Source organism: Elephas maximus, chromosome 14 (assembly GCF_024166365.1).
Source record: "Elephas maximus indicus isolate mEleMax1 chromosome 14, mEleMax1 primary haplotype, whole genome shotgun sequence".
Lineage (NCBI taxonomy): Eukaryota > Metazoa > Chordata > Mammalia > Proboscidea > Elephantidae > Elephas > Elephas maximus.
The window spans coordinates 78,605,771-78,623,137 of record NC_064832.1 but is presented as its reverse complement, the minus strand read 5'-3'; the positions used below and the strand labels follow the sequence as shown (position 1 = coordinate 78,623,137).

At 35.6% G+C, this 17,367-nt stretch overlaps 1 pseudogene; it reads left to right on the top strand.

Annotated features, from left to right (window-relative positions):
• The first annotated feature begins 460 nt into the window (after nucleotides 1-460).
• LOC126058094 (golgin subfamily A member 7-like) lies at nucleotides 461-10,879 on the top strand (annotated as a pseudogene).
• Nucleotides 10,880-17,367: the final 6,488 nt, after the last annotated feature.

The window sequence follows — 17,367 nt, the reverse complement described above, 5'->3', positions numbered from 1 at the left end:
GCAAATATATCAGACAATGTGCATCAAAAATAAACATACAAAAAATACACATAAATTCATGTCTGTGTGTGTGCATATGTGTAAAATATAGATTTGTAGAAGGATTATGTTTTTAAATACTGTAATAAGACAGAAGTTTTAGCTGTAGGAACTACTCTTTTTCTCCTGGGGTTTTCTATGTGCTCTAATAACTGGAGATATTTGTTGGAGAGGTTTTGTGAGCTCATCAGCTTCTTTGTAGGCTGGAAAAGTGAATAACAACGATGGCCTTGTTAGGTTCAAGAATTATAATTGGCCTAAGAAAATATTCCTTCTCATTTCTTTAACACTGATGTTGTTTTTACATGAGATCCATGTAAAATTATGTCTCTCAAATGCTTTCTTTCCACTTTCAAATGTCAGGTTATTTAATTCCTTTTTATTTCTCTATGGAACAGGCTGATTTTCCATTGTGTAAAAAATGTCACAGAACAGCTGTGACCTTACGTTTGGAGATGACGGGTACAATGAAGTGACAGAGCAAGTGAAAATGCCATTTTCTGATGGAGTGAGCTGCCGCTATCACATGAATCATTTGTTTAGAATGGCTAACGCAGGTGTGGACCGCTGAATGTAAGCTTGGTGAGAAAATTCCTGTTTAGTATAATGCTTAGTTAGAAGTAGATTAGAAAATAAATTAAAGACGTGATTAGGTCACCATATGTCACATAAATGAAAGAGCTAGGTTACTTACATGGGTAGAACCATGGACGGATTCTAAGCTAGAATCCATTTTTATGATGCTATGAAATTAGAAGCATTTTTATTTCTTAATATTTTACTTTTTTTTCTTATGTTAAAATTAGGCGATGGATTTTTAAAATCCAGATATTATTTCCCTCTCACACAAAGGCACTGAAACTTTCAAGCTAATAGGAAACAGTGCACTATAGATATATACTGAGGTAAGTTTTTAGAAAAGTGTATTGGAATGTATTCCCATGACAATCTTTCTTTCTTGATCTAAAATCCTATTGAGAAATGACCTTGTTTTTAAAAGTCCATGTACTCAAAGTTTGCCAATTTTTCTATCAGTTTTAAGAGCGTGTATCCACAGCTCTTTGTGGCTTTACATTATTTACAATCCACATTTTGAATGTGCCTGTTAAGAAAATGTGAATAGTAAGTAAAAGGATAAAATTCAATTCTACATGAGATGCACTTTATGCCTGCTTTAGAAAAGGAATTCTTACTGTAACTATTTTCATCAAAATTAAATAAACATATTAATAACTTTCCTATGTCAATAACCCTTGTCATTTCCAAAGAAAAATAGATTTTCTCTTGTTGAAAATATAATATTAGGAAAAGGTTCCAATGACAGTGTGCATAAAGCGCATGAAGTCTTGCTTAGGGGTTAAAACAAAACGAAATAAAATGGGCAGTACATTAAAGGTTTGAACCAAAACCAAAAACCAAACCCAGTGCTATCGAGTTGATTCCAACTCATAGTGACCCTATATCCACTGCTGTCGAGTCAATTCTGACTCATAGCGACCAAATAGGACAGAGTAGAACTGCCCCATAGAGTTTCCAAGGGGCGCCTGGTGGATTCAAACTGCCAATCTCTTGGTTGGCAGCCGTAGCACTTAACCATTGCACCACCATATAGTGACCCTATAGGACAGAGAAATACTGCCCCACAGCGTTTCCAAGGAGTGCCTGGTGGATTCGAACTGTCAACCCTTTGGTTAGCAGTCATAGCACTTAACCACTATACCACCGGGGTTGAAGAGATAGTGAATTTCCATATTGTTTGTTCCACGCATATCCCATTTGCTTCTAATCAGAAACAGTAAATAATAAAACATTTAAAATAGGGTTAGGAACTAGTATTTCACACAAAGAATAAATTCACCCAATTTAAAGTATTATCAAGACGGCCAAACTATAGTAAGATCAGTCGTGTGTTTCCTAATCACTGACACCACCTCCAACACACACACACACACACACACACACACGTGCATGAACACGCACACACATGTACACTCATAGACACACAGATGGTATACCATGACCATATACTCTCCAGATTATAATTATATATAGAAAAATAAAATAAACATCTATCTGATGTGATTTATTATTGCAGAAAAATTATGGTGTTCAGATTGTTGATTTGAGACATTTTTCTCTTCTAAAACTGCATGAAATGGGAATAATTGGACACGCATATGATAAAAACCTGAACTTCAATCCAAAGGACACACCATATGTAAAACAATCACTTCAAAATGGACACTAGACTTAAAGGCTAAACCTACAACCAAAAAAATGGTATTGAAAAATATAGAACACTTTTGTTTCCTTAGATTTTGCAAAATCTTCAAAAAGCACAATCAAAGAAAATATGATAAACTGGCTTTCATCAAACTAAAACTTCTGATCTTTTAACCAAACCTGTTGCTGTCAAGTCAATTCCGAACCACAGCGGCCCTAAAGAACAGAGTAGAACTGCCTCATAGGGTTTCCAAGGGGCCTGGTGGATTCAAATTGTCGGCCTTCTGGTTAGCTGCCGTAGCTCTTAACCACTGCTCCTCCAGGGTTTCTACTCTTTTAAAGTTACTGTTCAAAAAAAAAAAAAAAAAACAAGTAAGCAAAAGGCTTTGATGAAATATTTTCAAAATATATATCTAATAAAAACCTTGCATCCAGAGTATATAAAAACTCTCCAAACTCAATAAGTCTATAGGCAAATCAATAAGTGGGTGAAATATTTAAACAAATACTTCATCAAAGAAAATAAACATATGGCAAAAAAGTCCATGAAAAGATGGTAATGTTATTAATCCTTAGTGAAATGCAATTTAAATCCACAATGTGAGAGCACTAAATATTACTAAATGGCTAAAATCACAAACCCTGTCAATATGAAGTGCTGGTGAGGGTGTGAAAGAAGTGGAACTCTCATACATTTCTGCCAGTGAGGCAACATTGTGCTGTCACTATAAAAAATAATTTGTCGGTTTCTTATAAAGTCTGTGCACACTTACCATATGACTCAGTAATTTCATTTCTAGGTATTTGCCCAAAGATATGAAAATTATATTCATTCAAATATCTCTTTATAAATATTTATAACCACTTATTTCCAAGATCCACCATCTTTCTATCAGTCTACCTATTGTACTGTGGTAGCTTGTGTTGCTATGATGCTGGAACCTATGACACCAGTATTTCAAATACCAACAGGGTCACCTATGGTGGACAGGTTTCATTGGATCTTCCAGACTAAGACAGACTAGAAATAAAGGCCTGGTGATCTACTTCTGAAAATTAATCAATTAAAACCCTGTAGACTACAGTAGAATATTGTTCAGTATTGATTAAATATAAAGTTGTCATAGATGAACGTAGAGTTAATGAATCTGAAGACTAGAGTAAAGAAAATTCCACAGAATAAAGCACAGCAAAATAAAAACAAGAAAATATGAAAAAAAAAGGCTAAGGAACATGAATGATAGAAGGGCATTTAATAACTGTTTCCAGATGGAAAATAGTTTAATGAGATATGATATATGAAAATGACTGAATATTTTACAGAAATCTTGAAAGGCATGAGTTTTATTTTAGTATTTTTATTTGAGGTAAGTGACATATAATTACAAACTGAATTCAGAGTAGTGGATCTCTCATTAAGGACAGAGAGAAAAGAAGAAAACTCAGGCAACAAGATCCTAGCAACAGATTGAGAGAACTTTTCATAACATCACAGAAAATTTGTATCTCCAAAATGTATAAAGAAAAAGATAAATAACCTGAGTATTGAACAAAGTCTATGAATACAAATTAAAAATTTAAGAACTGAAAATCTTTATAACAAATAACCATCTGAAAAGAATCTCAATATTAAAAGTAACCAGGAAAGTATAAACTGAAGTTTTTTTTTTTTTTTTTTTTTTCTCAAACCATAAGCTTGGGGAATATTAACAGATATGGCAGGATCAAATATTAAAAGGAATAAAGATAAAATGGTAGTCATTAACTGCTTCTGAGGAGATAAATTGATAAAACCATTTCGAGAGCAATTTGTCAGGCTCCATTTAAACTGAAACATGCTTAACCAGTGACCCAACAATTGTGCTCTTAGTTGAGTGCCCCATACAATCCATTATACACATACTAGGCCACTTAGATCTGAACATTCATTCTGGTATTGTTGTAATGCCAGAGACATGGGAAACAGAGCAAATGCCCATAACACAGAGAATAGATAAAATAAATATATCTACTCACAAAGTTAAATGCTTAGCCATCAAAACTAATAATTTACAATTATCGGAAAATAAAATTGGTGTTATGTTGTTGGGTGCTGTCTTAATTATCTAACACTGCTATAACAGAAATACTACAAGTGGATACGTTTAGTAAATAGAAATTTATTCTCTCACAGTCTAGTAGGCTACAAGTCTGAATTCAGGGTGCCAGCTCCAAGGAAAGACTTTCTCTCTCCATCTGCTCTGTAGGAAGGTTCTTGTCTTTGATCTTCCCCTGGCCTAGGATCCTCTCATTGCAGGGACCGCAGGCCTAAAGGATGTGCTCTGTTCCTGGCACTACTTTCTTGGTGGTATGAGGTCCCCCTCTCTGCTCGCTTCTCTCTTTTATATCTTGAAAGATATTGACTTAATACACAACTTAATCTTGCAGATTGAGCCCTGCTTCATTAACATAACTGCCGATAATCCCATCTCATTAGTATCATAGAGGTAGGATTTACAACACGTAGGAAAACCACATCAGATGACAAACTGGCAGACAAGCACACAACACTTTGTCAGATGACAAACTGGCGGACAAGCACACAACACTGGGAATCATGGTCTGGTCAAGTTGCTTTTAAGAGGACACAATTCAATCCATGACAGGTGTCAAGTTGATTTGTACACATAGGACCCCACGCAGTGGAGTACATTTTCTTGGCTGTAATCTTTATGGAAGTAGCCAGCTCTTTATAGATTGGAGGCACTGGGTAGGATTGAACCTCCAACCTTTGGTTTAGCAGCTTACTGCTTAACTGTCCCATCACCTTATAAAATACATTACTAGTGGAGATTTAACAAAAGTGTAGAGTAGCATGTTATAATTTTACAAAACCTACATGAAATAACAGAAACAACTCATTGTATATTTATATCAATGCTTAACTTGTATGCAAGTAAAAATACAAGAAATTATATTATGGGAATAAGATCAGACTCATGGCATTGCCTGTCTTTAGAACCAGGCCAGGAAGAGGGGCCTATAATCTTTGATAAAAGAACGTTAGACATACCTGCATATTAGTTTAAGCCCTGGGTGGCACAAATGGTTTAGTGCTTAATTATTAGCCAAAAGTTTGGCGGTTTGAACCCAACCAGAGGCATCTCAGAAGACAAGCCATGTATTCTTCAGAAAGGTCACAGCCTTGAAAATCCTATGGAGCATGGAGCGGTACTACTCTGCACACATGGGGGTTGTTGTGAGTCAGAACTGACTCAACGGCAGCTAACAACCACAGTGTATTTCTTTGGCTTCTAAAAGTAACACAGTGTAAATATATTATTATTTCAATTTTTGGAAATTTTTAAAAGTAATTTTAACACTTTTCTTTAAATGTTACATTCTGTAAAAAAAAAGTAGATAAAGGCAATTTTATTTTTCAGTTAAATTTTCAAGCTTGATTTGCATATGTGTAAAAGGCGCAGGTTAAGGTATTACTATTTCTACTGTTGGAATCTCAAGTATAAATAATAATACAAATATCCAATTCTTCAGTATATTTATTTAACAAAATATAGTTTTGAGTTAGATTTTTCCAGTTGAACAGTAATAGCCTTTTGTATTTTCTCTCTAAAACAGAGCTTCACCAACAATTTTCTCTCTAAAACAGAGCTTCACCAACCACAAAGACTGGAAAAGGTGTTCATTGTTAGGTCTTTGTGTTAAAGCCTTTACAAAATCCTAGTTTCTAACAAAGAGCACACATTTTGCTGTCCTGCTGAGGTCTACCAAGCGGCCTTATGACAGTAACACAAGTTACGACACTTGAAAGCATTAAGCAGAGCTCTGCATTTGGGATAGACTAAACGCAGGACACGGTGTGTTCGTGGTTAATGCTGCCTCTATATGCAGCTTTTGAGACTTCAATACTTTCACATTTTTTTTTTTTTTGTAATGTAAAAGTAACTTAACCTTGCAAAAGGCAGTGAAGACAGAAGATCAAATAATTAAATATATATAGGCTATACTTTGAAACACCCAACTGAGAAAAGGTGCTAGGGAAGTAAAAACCTGCTTTACATGTCCTACTTCCAAACAAAGTAAGAATCACAGTCACAGGCAAGATAGTTGAGTATCTTTTATTGCCTATATAAATGAAAATATGCTTTTAAGAACCAACATATACCATATTTAATACATTTTATGAATGATATATTTGAGTTGTGATCATGACCCTTTTACATTTCCATGTACGTGTGTAAGCAGACACCACTTTCTTGGCTGTATAATATTTTATTCACTGAACCTAAGGCTTGGATCATTTAGGTGTTTGGCAATGAAGTCAGTTGAAGAATAAGAAAAAAGTTAGGCAAGCTGCATAATTTCATCCAGACAGAGGCAAACTGTGAAAAATCTATTGAAGCACTTTAAAGTTTGAAAGATACAGTGGCTGCAACAATGGGCTACAACCTAGCAATGATTGTCAGGATGGCAAAGGACCAGGTAGCATTTTGTTCTGTTGTGCAGAGTCTCTGTGAGTTGGAACCGACTGTACAAAACCCAACAACAACAGGAAAGTTTGGAAAGTTACTTTTGACATGTAATAACTTAATGTATTGAATATGACATCATCTGAGGGTCTAAATCAACAAAAGCTACAGACTTTACTTGGAATCCTTCCTCCTTAGGACACTTGGTCAGAGATCTCTGAAAGATCTAGAAAGAGCTAGAAAAAAGTAACAGAGATACTGAAATATAGATAAAGCTATTTTATCCTAATTAATAAAACAGTACCGTGGGATCTGTCAGAAGGAGTCCTGTATAGAGCAAATGGTTAACGCGCTTGGCTGCTAACCAAAAGTTTATAGGTTTGAGCCTACCAAGTCGTGTCTAGGAACAAAGTGTAGCAAGCTACTTGTGAAAAATCAGTCTTTAAAAACTCTAGGGAGCACAGTTCCACTGTGACACACTGGGGTCGCCATGATTCAGAGTTAATGATGACTGGTGCTGGTGACCTTGGTGATACTCCCTTTAGGCCCTACAGTTCCCTGTTTTTTTGTTTTTTCTTTGCTACACAAGCATGAAATCTTTTCTCTATGCAGGAACGTGACAATATTCAGCAATAATCAGCAAGCTAGCCCACCTAGTGAAAATTTATTCTCAGTTGAGAACTCTGATTTTTTTTTTCATTCAATTCTGTTTTTATTTTCCTTCCCTTGTCCAAGTATCTTTGTAACATATAACTGGCAGGTGACAATATAGTTGTTGCATGGATTGGCAGACCTTTTATCTTTTTAGAAAGTTTACCTTCTCTTCCCATTCAGGGCTTATTTTGAAGACAGCAACTGGTCGTGGGATAAGTTTGAATATAAACCAAACCCACTACCATCGCATCATTTCTGACTCTTAGCGACCACGTACCGTTTACTAGGCTGCAAATGTCCGTGGAGTCAGACTGTCACATTTTTCTCCCAAACTGTCTGCCACGTCTTTCCTCCACACAGCCCCTGGTGGTTTCGAACCTCCGTCTTGCAGTCCAGCACATTAACTATTGCGTCACCAGGGCACCTTAAGTTTGGATATACAAATCAAAAATAAATAAATAAATAAAACCCAAACCCTTTCTAATATAGGGTATGAGAAAAAGAAATGTCTGGGTAACTGCTTTGTACCTGTGGTTAAGGTAAACTAGGCAATCGTGAGACTAAAGAAGAGATTAGGAGAAACAAATCCTATTTAAAACTGCTTTAGGAGGACGTAAGTCATGGGAAAGGCAGAACGACAGCGGCTGGAGGGCAGAGGGGGCGGCGCGGCCCATCCTGTCCTCCCCATGAGGCCGCAGCAAGGGCGGATGTCCGCCAGTATCGGGGAGGGTCTTCATTCAGCGAGACTACAGCAGTTCCAGACCAAGCTCACCGCAGAGCTGGAGAACCAGATTGATAGACAACAGTTTGAAAAAATAATTAGAATTTTAAATAAAGTTTATGCAGAAGCAGAGAAGCTTGGAGGCCAATCATATCTTGAAGGCTGTTGGCTTGTATAGCAGCATACATCATCTTTTTATGCATGGAAACTGATTATGAGAAGGTTCTAAAGAAAGCCTCCAAGTATTTTCAAAAGCAGAGTGAGAACATACATGCTCCCCAAGGCCTTCTGACAGATCCCATTGAGAAACGACTTCGAGTTATTGAACTTACCATATATGGAGACAGAGGCGTGAGCCCCCAGAAACCCGTGGCCATAGAGTTGATTCTGACTGATTACCACCGTATAGGACAGAGTAGAACTGCTCGATAGGGTTTCCAAGGAGCAACTGGTGGATTATAACTGCTGACCTTTTGGTTAGCAGCCGAGCTTTTAACCACTGCACCACCGGTGGAAGATGAATCTTAGAATGAAAGATTGCACCTCAAATTAGGATCCTTGTCTATCCACTGGCTAACTGCAGCGTCCCCTACCTCCTCTCCAGAGCATCATTCCTGTGTATCTGCTGCCAGAGCCATGGTGCCATTTACTTCAAGGACTAACTTTCTAAAATTCCATGCCTGGGGTGACCTCTAGCCTCTCAGCATCTACTTTGTGTCTCTGTATTGCGTAGGAATCTGTAATCTTTTGGTTAGTTTCTGAGAAAACAGAAGGAAGCATTTCATATTTTTATAAAAAAAAAAAAACAACTTTTTTTTTAGTTTTTTAGTAAAGTAGGCTGTTGGTCAGCCCACTGCAAAGTTATTTGTCTGCCACCATCGGGTTCTCTTTGTTCCTTGGGCCAGGTTCCCAGGTGACTTTAGACTTCAACAAGTCATATTTTAGCCAATGTTCAGTCTTATTCCCCCAAATTAATAAAATGCTTTTTCTCCTTGATTTAGGTGAGGGGTAGGTTGTATTCGTCCTTTTGGTAATGCATCTCCCAGATCTCCAAGAACTATCAGTTTTGCCATGGCATGCCTCACATCTTAAGAAGACCTGTTTCTGCTCTTCAATTTCTCTAACCAAAGCTCATTGGAAAAATTATGTAAAATGTTCTTTGTTTTATTACAGCAATTTTTCCTAATTAAACCTGATTGAATTGGACAAGCAATGGAGATATGTTTCTAGGAAAAGATTGACGGCAGCTTGAAATGTCAAAACAGCAGTTAAAATCTGGGATACTTAAAGAAGTACTCTGTATAAAGCTCGTATAGAGCTCAAAGTAAATATTTCTCGAATGAAGGTTTTTGAAAGGCATTAGCTGGAGAGTAAGTTTGTTCATCCTTCTGTCCATCTATCCTTCCATCAATGCTCCCTTCCCTCCATCCACGTATGTTATTTATTTCCATGCCATTTCCAGTTTGTTTGTTTTGAAAATTTTGTTATGACTGCATTACCATGACTGTTGGAAAGATGTGATGTGTTGTAAGTTCATTACAAAAATAACTAAGCACAATAAAGTGAATCCTAAAGCCTCAAACACGTAAATGTCCCTGCTGTCTCCCTGAATATGTAATAAGCAAGTGTATTAAATATTTTAATTATATTTTGTTATTTTTTTATTAAATATTTTAATTATATTTTGTTATAAAGATAACTTATGGGAAAAATTGTATATTGCTAATTTTTAACTGTCCTAGCTGTCACCCCTTATGAATCATGGGCCTTCCTTATATCCAGTATTCCACGCAGAGAAATCTTATGACTGACTGGTTCAAGTAAAGTAAGTCAAGTGATTTCTGAATAAAATTCTCAAGCCTAACTCAGTATTTCTAACCTCCTTTTGGTTGTACATTCTTAATATCAGGGCTTCTTAAGCCCTTAGTTCGTTTTGGGGTTTGGAGAGCATTGTATTTGGAAGAAACTTAAAAAATAGAAGAGAATGAAACAGTTAAAAGTTTTACTTTCAGAGATATTATAGGTGCTAATACCAGTCGACGGCACTGGGTTTTTTTTTTTTAATGCTGGATTTAATCTTTCAGGTTTAATTTCTTTAATGGGTTCGTTATTTCTTCGATAAATTCCATAGGTCTGGGTAGTGTTTTAATTGTACAAAATTCCTCTGTTACTTTGTAGTCTGTAATACTGTGTCTGTCTGCCTTTAAACATGTTGCCATACTTCACTGAAATATTAACACATTAGTAAAATGTTTCTTAAACACGAAAATTAAAATTAAAAAAGGCTGCTTTACACTAGGTGACTCATAGATATTAGAGAACACAATTAGGCAATCTGACATGGAAGCAGACACTGTTGGTGCCCCACACAAATCCCCCCTGGGGCTGTGTTTACTGTTGAGTGGTACAATTTACCCAGCTGCTGTATGCATTGCCTTCAGTGCTGCTAACACTGACTCACACTTTGCCCCTGGGCTACTGGAACCGTCTCACAGTACACAATTCCTTCTGGGAACAGTAGTAAATGTTTTACCAACATGCAGAGCAAAACCCAATTCTCCTTTCCTCCAGGTGAAAAAACTCTGTGGTTCAATTCACACTCTCTAGCTAGTACTGTTTTAGCTAGTACTAGCCTTATCTGAAATCAAATCCTTGCTTGCCTTCTTTCTTTTTCTATTCTGCTGTTTCAGGCTCTTTTAGATTACCCCTGGCAACGCTTACATGTGAATCCCCTTCTGCAGCTAGAGGATTTGAGCTAAAAGAATATAGATGAAGATGTCATGATCTGTGCTGAACTGATGATATATCTTGTGGAATTTTGGGGGACATAGGAACAGAAATTTACATGCATAGTGATTTACAGTGTCCCTAGGTCTAAGTCCACCATTGGTTAGGTGCCCAAAATGATGAGGACTAAGACTTTGTATGGATCCAAGCAGAGAGTGTGGCACTTAAAACTAGTTTAAGTGCAGTTCATAGGGAGGTGGTAGTCCGTTTGAACTGGAAAAACTGTGGATAGCTAAAAGGGCTCTGACACCAGGGTTCATGTAATCAGTTGCTTTAAAACAATTGAAAACGAACCAACAAAACAGAATGGGACCAGATCTTGGTAGTGGAGTAAATTGAACAATGGCAACTTAAAGAAATTGAGAAAGCAGAAACCCAAGGGGCACGTGCATTCTTCACTGAGTAAACTAAAAATTATTTCTGAAGGGGTTTTGCCCCTGAAAACTCTGTAAGATATCAAAGAAGTAAGGAAACTTCGATATGGGGCTAAAAGCCTATATGTTTAAACTTCAGTAGAGTACTTCAGACTCTACTGTTCTTAGGCTCTAACTCATATTCTTAGGCTTCTAATGAGGTATATGTATCATTTGAGTTAAAATATTATGTATATATCCAAATATCCTGGATTTGAATGTATGCATTTTCCTCTTACAGTAGCTATATAACTAAATGGTATTTATTATTTTTCATTTTCACTAAGAACAGAAGTATATGTGGTAATCTATACAAATATAGAAATCTATCAAAGAGGGTTTTCAAAGTAGCAAAATGAAAATGGATTCCAAAATATATTTCCAATAAATTATATGCATAACAACTGCTGTTAATTGTAAAGAAAATGTTTCTGAAATAAAACAAATGATTCTGTTTGGGTTGTTATCTACTATTAAATGAAAAAACATAAGTCTGGAAAACTAGTAAATCTTTGTTGGCTAACCCATCTAAGGCAAATTGTGTTACATTCTGTAATGGTTAAGGATATATGTCAACTTTGGCAGTTATGATGTAGTTTGGCAGTTATATAATGATGTAATCACTTCCATGATGAGATCTGATACAATGTAATCACCTCCTTAATGAGATTTGCTACAAGCAGCCAAGGGATTTTCCTTGGGGATGTGGCCTGCATCCAATATATATGGACTTTCTGGCAAACTGCTGGTTTTTGCTCTTCTCTGGATCCTGAATTTGGCTCATCATCATCTATCCTCCGGTTCCTGGGACTTGAACCAGCACTCTGTCATCTTACCTGTCGATCTTGGATTCATTACCCTCCACAAGCTGTGAACTAGCAGCCTGCCATCTGACCTTCTGATCTCAGGTTTGTCAGTCCCTGCAGTTCCATGAGTCAGGAGAAGCATCCAGCCTAAACCACGGCTATAACCACGTGACCAATTTCTTTAATATAAATCTCTCTTTCTCTCTTTCTATATATATGCTTCACTGGTTTTGCTTCTTTAAAGAACCTATCCTAAGACACATTCACGTACCTTTTGTACATTTATACAATTCTGTGTACTCATAAGCTTTTAAAGCTTGTACTTTTACTTAAAATATAAATATGCTAAAAATGATAGAGCTCTGCTCTCTATTTCCTATAAAGCTTTACTCTAGTTTTCCAATATTTTTGCTAGATAATTAATATCTATTATACAATATTATCAATGGGATTACTTGAAATCGTTTGAAATTCCAGAGCTTGTGAATTTCATTACTATTCTTCTTCTGTCATATTTGGTGTTCTTTTCATAAAAATAGAGGTTTAAAATAATATCACATACTTGTAGGTTCTTAAAGTAATTTGTACACAAGTATGATGGTTAATGTCATTTGTCATATTGGCTGTGCTGTGATTCTCAGTGGTCTGGCAGACACTATGTAATCAACCTCCATTTTGTCATCTGATGTAGCAGCCATCAGTTGGAAGAGGAATTTCCCTGGGTGTGTGCTCTGCATCAGTAAATAGATGTTCTGGAAAAACTCTCTCTTTCCCTCTCTTTGTCTCTTTCTTGATCAGCATTGATCCCATGGGCACCTGACCTCTGATTCTTGGGATATGAGAAAACTTCAGCCTACACCCTATCTGCAGATTTTAGGTTTGTCATCTCCTGCAACAGGTGGATTAGCAGAAGTCTTCAGTCTGCTGCCTGTCATGTGGATTTGGGACTTTCCAGCCTCCACAATTGTATGAGCCATTTCCTTGAAATAAATCTCTCTCTGTATAGTTATATATACACTTCACTGCTTTTGTTCCTTTGCAGAACCCAGCCTAAAGCAAGTAAAATTTAAAAATATACATTTGAACAACTTATTTTATATAATAGTGTTTATTTTTTCTTTAGTAAGTTAGGTTAATAATTACAAAAGTAATTCTGAAATTATAGATTTTTTTGGTAAATACTGTTTACTCAAGATCAAGAAAACACCCTATAATAAGGAATACAAAAAGAATATCAACTTTAGCCACTTCTGTTTAACATTGGTTTAGAGATTCTATCTGGGGCAATTATAAAACCAAAAAAAAAAGAACTTTGTCATTGAGTCAATTCCAACTCATAATGATGCTACAGGGCAGAGTAGAAGTACCTCATAGGGTTTCCAAGGTAGTAAATCATTACAAAAACTGACTACCACACTTTTCTCCTGTGGAACTGATGGTGGGTTCAAATTGTCAATCTTTTAGTTGGCAGCCAAGCACTTAACAACTGTGTTACCAGGACTCTGTATATGAGGCAAATAGGAAGGAAAAAAATACATCTATATTATATATATACACATTTGGTGTTTTATATATATATATAAAACATTCAAATTGGAAAGGAAGAAGTAAAATTATCTCTATTCAAAGCTGATGTGATATGTATAGAAAATCTAGGAGTCCACTAAAGAATTATTAGAACTTGTTTAATAGGCTTGCTTAACAAGTCTACAAGATAAAAAAGTCACTAGAATTCAGAGTATACAAATAAACCCACACATTTACGGTGAATCGATTTTCACACAATTAAGGGAGAAAATTGTATTTCTATATACTTGCAATGAACAATCCAAAAATTAAATTAAATAATTTCTTTTATAAGAGCATCAAAAATAATGAATTAATATGGAATAAATTAAAAAAAGGAGTATAAGACCCTTATACTGAAAAAATAGAAATCATTGTTGAAAGAAATTAAAGCAGGCTTAAATAATTTTTTTTAAATAAATGGAAATACATGCCATTTTCATGTATGAGAAGATTTAATATCGCTAACGTCATATTATGGATTGAACTGTGACCTCTGAAAATACACTTGCAAATCTTATACATACACCAGTGGATGTAACCTAACGCAATTGAATGTAATCACTTTCCATAATGTAATCTAACATAATTTCTATCAGTCAGTTGAGTTTCTATTCTTATAGGGTGGATCCTAAACCTAATCAATTCTGATATAAGAGCAGGGTAGACACAAGATATATGCACGCACAGGAGGAAGGCATGGAAAGTTCTACAAGCCGAAGAATCAAAAATCTTACAGGAAAAATTACAAGAAAGGATTAATTACGATCCAGACCCTTATTTAGACTTTTAGCCTCCAGATAATGAGAAAATGAATTTCTGTTCTTTAAAGCTACCAACTTGTGTTATTGTCTTACAGCACCACTAAGGAACTAAGACAAATACCAATACTCCACAAATTGAACTACAGATTCGGTACAACCTCTATCAAAACTTCAGATTTTTTTTTTCCAGAAATTGCCAATATTATCCTACAATTAATATAGAAATAAAAGAGTTCCAGACACAACAGAGTCCCTGACAGGGCAGGAGAAAAGTGGGGTAGAGAACTCAAATTGTAGTAAAAAGACCAGACTTAATGGTCTAAGACAGGAGGAACCCCAGAAACCATGGCCCCCAGACTCTGTGTTAGCCCATAACTAAAACCATTCCTGAAGCCAACTCTTCAGACAAAGAATAGACTGGATAATATGACATAAAATGGTACTTGTGAGGAGTGTTCTCCTTAGGTCAAGTAGATACAGAAGACTAGATGGACAGCTCCTGTCTGGAGGTAAAATAAGAAGGCAGAAAGGGACAGGAGCTGTTTGAGTGGACACAGAAAATCCACGATGGAAAGGAGGAGTGTGCAGTCACATTATAGGGTCACATAACAAAGTGTATATAAATTTTTGTGTGAGAAACCCAATATAAATAAAGAAAGAAGAGTTCCAGAATAGCCTTTTTAACTGAAAAAAAAAAAAAAGAATAAATCTGGAATACTCACATTTTCCTATTTTAAACTTACTACTTAGCTGCAGCAATGAAGATTGTATGGTATTAGTATAAAGATAGACATATACATCAACGGAGTAGAATTCAGAGTATACAAATAAACCCACACACTTATGGTGAATCAGTTTTCACACAATTAAAGAAGATGTTGTTTTCAACAAATAGTGCTGAGACATCTGGATATTCACATGTGAAAAAATGAAGGTGGATTACTACTTCTCACCACATACAAAAATTGGCATAATATTAATAATGTTGTTGTTAGGTGCTGTCGAGTCAGTTCCGACTCATAGCGACCCTATGCACAACAGAATGAAACACTGCCTGATCCTGAGCCATCCTTACAATCATTGCTATAGCGCTTAATATTAATAGTACATCATAAATTAAAGAGCTGAAACTATAAAACTCTTAGAAAAAATATAAGTGTAAATCTTTGTGGTCTTGAGTTAGGCAATGGTTCGTTAGATAATAAAAGTACAAGTGATCAAAGAAAAAAATAGATAAACTGTGCTTTATCAAAGCTAAAAACATTGGGCTTCCTATGACACTATCAAGAAAATGAAAATGCAGCTTACAGAATGGGAGAAAATATTTGCAAGTGATATATCTTATAAAGCATTTGTATCCAGAATGTATAAAAACTCTTACAACTCAATAATAAAGGGACAATTAAACAAATTTACAAATGGGCAAAGGATTTGAATAACCATCTCTCTAAAGAAAATATACAAAGGCCAATAAGCCTATGAAAAGATGCTCAAAGTCATTAGTCATTATGGAAATGTAAGTCAAAGCCACAATTTGATACCACTTTGTAAAAAAGTGGGTAGTTTGAAAGACAAAGAAGAGAAAATAATAAGTGTAGGCAAGGGTATGGAGAAGATGGATCCCTGATATATTGGTGGTAGAGATATAAAATGGTGTAACTGCTTTGAAATATTGGTAAGTAACTATTCAAAACGTTACCATATGATCCAACAATTGCACTTCAAGTATAAAATCAAGAGAAATAAGAACACATGTCCCTACTAATAATGGTGCGTGAATGTTCTTAACAGCTTTATTCATAGTAGATAAAACAGTGGAGACACCCAAAATGTCCATCATTCAATAAATGGATAAATTAAATGTATATAAATGTCTATGGAAACCCTGGTGGCTTAGTAGTTAAGAGTTTGGCTGCTAACCAAAAGGTCAGCAGTTCGAATCCACGAGGTGTGCTTTGGAAACTCTATGAAGCAGTTCTACTCATCCTATAGGGTCACTATGGGTTGTAGCTGACTCGATGACAATGGGTACGTTTACATACACAAGGAGATATTATTTTCCAGCTCAAAGGAATGGAATACTCATACACGTTACAAGATTGCTGAATCTTGCAAAAGTTATTTTAAGTGAAAGAAGCCAGACACAAGACCACGCATCTTGTGATTACATTTACATCTTTTTGTGATGACAAATTGTCTGAAGTTGCATAGTGGATGATTGCACAACTCTCAATATACTAAAAACAACTCAATTGCACACTTTTAAAGGGTGCATTTCTTTCTATGTGAATTATTTAATTACTTCAATTTTTAAAAAGCATTTTTAAAGATTGAGAAAACAAAGCAAATCATGATATACACAAAAATTGTTTTTTTGATGATCCATTATTAATGGTAAAATTTACATTTTAAATTACAATTGCCTTTCGTGTTGGTATATGTTATGTATATGCTAGATTAAGGGATACTGTGTGTGTTATGGAGCCCTGGTGGCACAGTGGTTAAGAGCTCAGCTGCTAACCAAAATGTCAGCACTTCAAATCCACCAGCCGCTCCTTTGGCAGTTCTACTCTGTCCTATAGGGTCCTATGAGTCGGAATTGGCTCGACGGCAACAAGTTTGGTTTTTTTTTTTTTGGTCTTTCTTATACTTTTTCATTAAGTTAGTAATGATTACACAAATTTTTATTAAAAAAAATATTGACAAGTGCACATTCTCAGTTATTATGTTGACTTGTAATAAACAAGGGTTTGATAATATTAATTTGAAAGACACACTTTTGACATTCTTCTTAATCACATTTTGCTTACTTTTTTATTACAATTTCCCACAGTTTATCATTGACTAGGATATGGAGGCCTTATAACCGTTTCTTAAATCACTGAACTCAATTTTGGCGAATGAGCAGGCCCTTTGTTATTTTTC